Genomic DNA, 7,613 nt, shown 5'->3' on the forward strand with positions numbered 1-7,613 from the left:
AGCATCTCAAATCTCCCATTAAAATACCCACCATTCATTGTAAATGTTTCATATCTCCATCAATGTGGGATGATACACAAACTCAACTACAATTCAAGAAATGAATAATACTCACTTCTTAGGATGTCACCTCATTCTTTATGGGTTTTACTTTAATATATATAAAGATTTTTTGGTTAAACATAATATGTAACTATATATACATACATGACTGCATTATCGTTGGATCAACATATGATTATATGCACTTATTTTGAACTTTTGGAATATGGTTTTGGCAACTTAAAGTTCACGTATTTTTCACAGTTAATGCATATGTAGAGTTCTAGACTTTATTTTTTTATTAAATTCTTTCTTGTTAATGCAAACAGATTCATTGGTTGAGATGAGTTTTCACATACCGAATTCCGACCCTCAGTTTGTTGGGGATGAAAACAAGTCTTCAACAGAGGTAAGTTTGCACATTTCTTAATCGCGACATTTGCTGCTATGCATCATATTTTCTAATATGTTGATTGTGTTTTATTAGGCATTCCAAGAGAATATAATGTCAATGGTAGTATTTGAGATTGGAGGTGAGGAAGCTGCTATCACATTTGAGACAGTCACAATTCTTACTCCATGGTAATGGTCTCTGGGTTCTTGTGACATCAGTTATTTTTCTTTGTACGTTTCAAATTCGTTAATAGCGTGTGGGTTACTCGTGAAAAAAGCAACCGAACACATAATCTGCAATGAGTGAAGGGATACAACATCGTGATAGCTCATGGAGAAGCTTTAAGAACCGAGCTTCTTAAGGTTCATCTTTTATTTCTTTCAGACTTTAATGCACAACATTCACAATGATGTTCTTATCATTATTATTTGTTCATAGGACCATGAACAATATCTAATGTGTTCATATTGGTTGAACCTGTTTTTTGGTCGTGAATTAATATTTCTGTTGGTCGTTTATAGAAAATGTGTCGATTAATGATTAAAGAATACATAATATATTTACTTTATTAGAATATACACACGTATAAAATTTATTTAATACATGATGTTTTTGGCAATGATGAAATCTAGAAGATGCTTTATCTTTTTTTTTTCTTTGCATTCTTTTTATTTAATTGGCAATAAGCACATGAAAATTGAGGATGCTTCCTAACAAATATCAGTTTTTAATATAGAGTGAGAATATTATGTACCCCATTCAATTATTTTTAAAAAAACAGGAAATAAGAGATTTTCCAACATATATTGTGGAACATTGATTGAAACCTAGTTAAATTTAGAACTCCAACATGGTCCTGCAACATAGGCTAGATGAGCACAAATTGTCTTAGAGTATCGAGAGGGAACTGGACCGACAAAGATTGTTTCAAATTGTGGAGAGATAAATGGACTAGCATAGTTAGTCCTAGTGTGTCGTGTTTCTAAAGTGGTAGACCTTTGGTGTGCTACGATGTCAGAATATATGGACTCCCAGTAAATTATTCTTCAAAAAAAGCCCTAGAATCGGTAAGGGTCCAACATATATTGAGAAATAAAATGGTTCAGTCTAACTGATGTGGAATTCCAACTGTATTTTAAGCCATTCAAACTTGTTTTGATGAAAAATAGCTTGAGAAATCCAGGGAGGTGTTTATGGAACGATGATATTGTGGCAAGCACATGGGAAAACACACAAATTTCAGACGAACATAACTTTTGATCTAGAAGAAGTTTCCGAGCTTACGAACAATCTACGAGAAGATCTTGATGGGCATGTGTATATACGCTTTTATATTGTCATCTTGCATAATGTTTTATATGTTTTAGAGGTCTACAAAGATTAAATATAAAAATGAAACGATAAACTTACACAGAACGTATACCATGTTCAACGATCAAATTCAGTATCATTGCTTAGACGCTCTTGTCATGTAACCACTACAAGGAAAAGGGATTTAAGAGAAGGAAGTTTTAGAGAAGGATCTGGGAGTGTATCTAAAGGTGTTGTTTAGGGAAGGATATACATGAAAAAAGTGAAAAATGTACCCGAAGATAAGATGGCTTTCAGAGAAGGATTTCAAACCTAATAATATGCTATAGGTATCATCTCTAAAGCTTTTAGAGACGCTTCTTATGTAAAACGTCTCTAAAAACCGACTCAAAAGCTCTAGAAACACTTTCTACCTTGTCGCTAAAGAATTAAGTATTTTTATTTTTAAATTATATAAAAGGTTTTAGTTACTTTTTTATACTTCTCAAAAGCATATCTAAAGCTTTTCTATTTTTAATAAATCAAATTTATATAATAGAAATATTATTGAAAATCAAACGGAGAGTCCTATACGGAGAGGAAATATGAGAGTCCAATTTGATTTCTCTTCAATTTTCCAACAATCAGACTGATGTCTCTATGATTTCTCTTTGCTTTCTCTTTGATTTCGTTTTTTGATCGACCTTGAGTTCAATTTGTCTCATCTGCTCAATTTAGGGCTTGAAATTCATCGAGTTACAGTAGGCGACTTCGGTTTAGGGCTTGAGGATTCATCGTAGGCGACTTCGAGTTTGTCTTCGTATCTTCATTTTCATTTTTACTACTTGGTTTGCCTTGTTATGATTACAATGTAAAATTAGGTTTGTTTTGGCTATAGGATTGACTGATTTGTATTCGGTGGCTTTGTTTCATTACAATTGATCATGAAAGAATTTTATTCTGGCAAAATTTTCTTCTACTAATGAATTAAGATTTTTGATGATGTTCATCATTTAATTTCCTTCCTCCCGTACTTGAAAACATACTCAAAAGTTACGGTTTAGTATAATATATGATTATATGTACTTATTTTGAGCTTTCAGATATCATTTTTTGGTTAAATATATTATGTAACTATATATACATACATGACTGCTTTATCGCTGGATCAACATATGATTATATGTACTTATTTTGAGCTTTTGCAATATGGTCTTGGAAACTTAAAGTTTACGTATTTTTCACAGTTAATGCATATGTGGAGTTCTAGACTTTATTTTATATTAAGTTCTTTATTGTTAATGCAGACAGTTTCATTGGTTGAGATGAGTTTTCACACCCAATTCCAGTACTCAGTTTGTTGGGGATGAAAACAGGTCTTCTGTAGAGGTAAGTTTGTACATTTATTAATGAGCACATTTGCCGCTATGCATCATATTTTCTAATATGTTGACCGTGTTTTATCAGGTATTCCAAGAGAATATAATGTCAATGGTAGTTTTTGAGATTGGAGGTGAGGAAGCTGTTGCCACATTTGAGATAGTCACAATTCTTACTCCAAGGTATGGTCTCTGGGTTTGGTCCCGTAAGGGTCTACAAAAAGAGAAACAGTTTGTAGAAAGGAGGGGGGGGATGAATACAAACACAATATTTTCAAATTTAAAATATATATTGATAGAGAAGATCAATACATATTTTACAAGATTGTTTGCGGAAAGATAAGGAAATAAAACCCTATCTAAACAATCTTTTGGTTACACACAATGCTTTAGCAATTACAAGAAAAGAAGTTGCAAAAAAACGATCATTTACTTAAGCTAGAAGATGCTTGAAGTAAGAATTAGGTTAGAGAGAGAGATGGCGCTCTCTGCATGGAGAAGAAACACTTCTATTTATACCCATTGCATTAAATGTCCATTCAATACAATATGGTAAGTTTAGAGTACGTGTCAAGCCTTAAGATGAAGTCTTGTCCTTTGCTACAGTGAATAGTACAAAAGCACTATTCAAGAGCAGACATCCTTACCTAAAGTTGGTGGACAAAGAGTCGACTAGTCGGCTCCGTACCGTACTAACTTTTGTAAGGGTATGGGTTTTGTCCTTTGTGTGCATAAGGACAAGACAACAACAATCATGCTAAACAAGCTTCCTTTGATCGCTGAATGCTGGAATGATCTGAAGGTCTCATCATCATTCGCTGAAGCTTGAGCAGTCTTCACACATATGTAGACAGGCTTGTAATCACTGAATACCGCTTCAGATCACGTACTCGCCAGTCTCTAATCTTCAGTTTCAGTCTTCGACGTTTGCTGAAGGTTCTTTGGTGTGAGTGTTGTCTTCTTGAAGTATTGCTGTCTTTGATAGATTTACAATGCAAGTTTTTCAGCGATCACTGAACAGACTCAGTGAAGATCACGGGAACTAAAAATACAGAAACACAAATACAACGTGAAAGAGAAAAGGGATTATCATCAAATCACTGAGAGAGAAGATCAACAATCTCCTCTTATTTGATGATAACAAGATAACATAAAGAAGGTTATCTTATCAAATAATAGTAAGGAAAAGTTATATTCAAAATGTATATCCCTTTTTACTATTTTGGCATCTTTTTCAGTTTGGTCAGTCTCAGCTTGAGAAGTTTTCTTAAGTTATATCTAAGAAAATTACAAGTACGGAAATTGAAATTGAAAGCTTATTCACTGACTTATAGATTGTCAGTGAATGCGAAAAGTAACACTGGAACTCATAGACTTGTGTCCCTATTACTTTTTTCAGGGATCTTTTTCAGTGAAGTATATAGAATACTCATTTTATTAAACATAGGAAATATTACAAGTATTACAGTACATGTCCAGAACTTATAGAATATAAGTATAATCACTGAAAGGAGATATAGTACATGAAGTTACAAGGAAAAGTGAATTGTTGTTAGAAAGAGAATCTTATTCTAGAACACTTAGATCTATGTAACCAGGTACATCTTCACCAAGGTTTCTTCGACGTAGGAATTCCCTTTCGTATCTTCAGATCTACGACTTTTTCAGGCATGCTATCATCTATCTAGAGCAAAAGATAAACCAAGTGATCCATTGGACATAGATGTAGTCTGACATTCTCTGAAATCTGACTTCACCTTCATAGTCAATGAATATAACTCCTAACTCAGGTTTAAAATGCACAGAGTTGGATGTATAGGGACCCTTATCTGGCAAGTGAAGATTCAACATAGAAATGTCTGTACTCTTATGAACCTTCAGGATTTCATCTAAGGAGAACATTGTTTCATGTTCGTTCCTTAGGTATGGTCCTTCATTAGGATCATAGAGTTTCTGTTTCTTCTTCTCACCTTTCTTCAAAGTTGGCCGATCAGGGACCTTCACATACCTGGACATCCTTTTGATGAGCTTGTTGATGGTGTCCTCGATAAGTGTCTTGTGTCTCGACTTGGATTGCTGAATGGCTTGTCTGATCTCCATCCATTTGCTGTATCCATAACGGCCAAGGTAGGAAGATTACTCGGTAACGGCATCAAGATTGTCCCTAGTGATGAGCATTGAGACCAGTGTTCCATCGTCTTTAGAACATCCGCTGATGCTGATGCTGATAATTGGGCGGTGACCGAGTCTCTTTTTCAGTTTTGCTTCGCTCCATTGCTTTTCCTTATCATCCAGCTTTAGCTTCTTCTTGCGTTCAGCTTCTGCAATCGAAAGAAGTCTAGCTTGGGCTTGGACAACATTCACCGTTTTCTTGGACTTTTTCTTGGGAAGGACTTTAGTAGCTAGWGACTTGGCCAGCTTTAAGCTATCTTCAGTCTGATTCTTTTGAAGCTCTAGCTCTTCATCAACCCTTAATGCCTCGAGTCTTTCAGCTTCAAATAAGAAGTCAAACTCACCACCACTAGAGGTATGAAGATGAATTTTTACTCTAGTCTGGTCGAGTGACTCCTTCAGCTGAGACATCTGCTGGTCTGTTGGAGCACAAGAGAAGGGTTGATCAGATACCCGCTCCAGTCGACCGCATGTTGTTGATGGGATATGAAGTTGATATTATGAAGTAATCACTACCTGAGAGGTAGAGTCTTCAAACAAGGTTTGTTGAGGGATTTTGAAAAGTACTTTCAAGTTACCTTCTTCAGCGACCGCCTTGCCTTTCGACTTGGGGTCCTGGTTCCCTGATGGAGTCGATTCACCTTGCCCTTGCTCCCCCCGGATGCAGAATCCCTGAGAGTAACACCTTTGGTGACGGTTGATGGCTTCTGGAACTTGATAGTAAAGTCATCTTTATCATCATCATCGTCGTCACCATCTAGATCATCTCCGGTGTCTGGAATGACAGGTTCATCATCGTCTTCATCATCATCACCACCAGCAGTGATGGTATGGGCATCATCCCTAGGGATGGCTTCGACATCCTCAGCTAGAGCAGCTTCGGTGGTCGTGATTACAGGAGCAGCAACTGCTTCAGCTCCGAGAGCCTCAGCTTCAACTGCAACTGAAGTTGATACTGGACCAACAGCCTGAGAAGCTGTAGGAGCAGCATCAAATGATTTACCAGCATTGGACTTCATCTCCCCCTCTCTGGCTAAGGCTCGAGAGAATTGGCCAGAGAGTTCGTCCAAGCGCTGACGCTGGAGAACCATTGAATCCTCCAGCCTTTGTAAAGCATTGGCTAGAGTTGTCATTGCCTCACGCGTCTCATGGAGCTGGGCACGATCATCGGCAGAGAAAGAAGGTGCAATCACTGGAGCTGGTTGACGGACAACATCCAGGATTTGTTGAGGAAGACCAGTCTGCTGATCAGCTATTGCCTGAGCATCGTCAGCCCTGCTGTGAAGAACAACAATGGCATCGTTGTTGGCTTGAACAACTTCTTGGAGATTCTGGAGCTGACTCTGAACTTCTTGAACATCCGCCTGGAGGGCAAGGAAGTTCGCATCAAGATCGCCTTGGCGGGACATCTCTTGGTGAACTTCGTTGATCCTAGAAAGGACGGTATCAACGGCTAGAAGGAGAAGCTTGATATCAGATGACATATCATAGTCATCATCAATTTCTTCATCTCTTCCATCATCTTTCTCTCTTTCTTCCTCAATCACTTCCTAAGAAGGACCTGCAAAAGAAGAAGTGTGAGCTGAAGGCTCAAGGTTAGAAGAAATGAATGGGTAGGAAGATGGAATACCTGAGCGGCCTTCAGTGACATCGAAAGGATTGTCACTGGCAGGAGCAAAGATGTCCTCGAGAGGATGGACATCCGTATGCTAAGAAGCATCGAGAGGAGCAGCCTCAGGTCCAGTGGTGTATGCCTCAGTATCAGGAAGGACAGTCGCTGATACATCATCGACATGTGTAAAGACCAAGGTGGGAAGACAAGAGAAAATGGTTGAGAAGAGACGTGGGTGTTCAGCGGTGGCAGCGCTGATATCTATACTTTCAGTGATTTGGGTCACTGAAGTGATTGGTGAAGGTACCACTGATACGACAGTGACGGGAGAAATCACTGAAGAGCTAGGAGGGATAGCAGAAGACGCCTCGGGGGTAAGGCTGGTTTCAATAACTGAAGCCTTTTGAGAGGCACTAGCTAGTGACGTGGTTGTCCCCTTTTTAGATTTCTTGGCTCTCTGAGGAGAACCAAGAGTTGGTTGGGAGGGTCGTTTAGAAGGGGTTTTGGTGGCTTGGCTAGACGCGGGGGGGGGGGGTTGCCCTTGTCGTGATCACCTGAGGAGAAGAGGTAGTGATGGACACAATGGAAGAAAGTGCCACATCACTGTCCCTCAGCTTATGATCCAGAATCCTGGATCCAAGCCTAAAAGCTAGAAGGTTTCCTTCTTTGGGGTAAAGACTTTTGAAGATCTTGGTCAATACCATTGAGAGAAACATGGTGTAAG

This window comes from Cynara cardunculus (assembly GCF_001531365.2).
Source record: "Cynara cardunculus var. scolymus isolate 2C chromosome LG 14, CcrdV1, whole genome shotgun sequence".
Taxonomy (NCBI): Eukaryota; Viridiplantae; Streptophyta; class Magnoliopsida; order Asterales; family Asteraceae; genus Cynara; species Cynara cardunculus.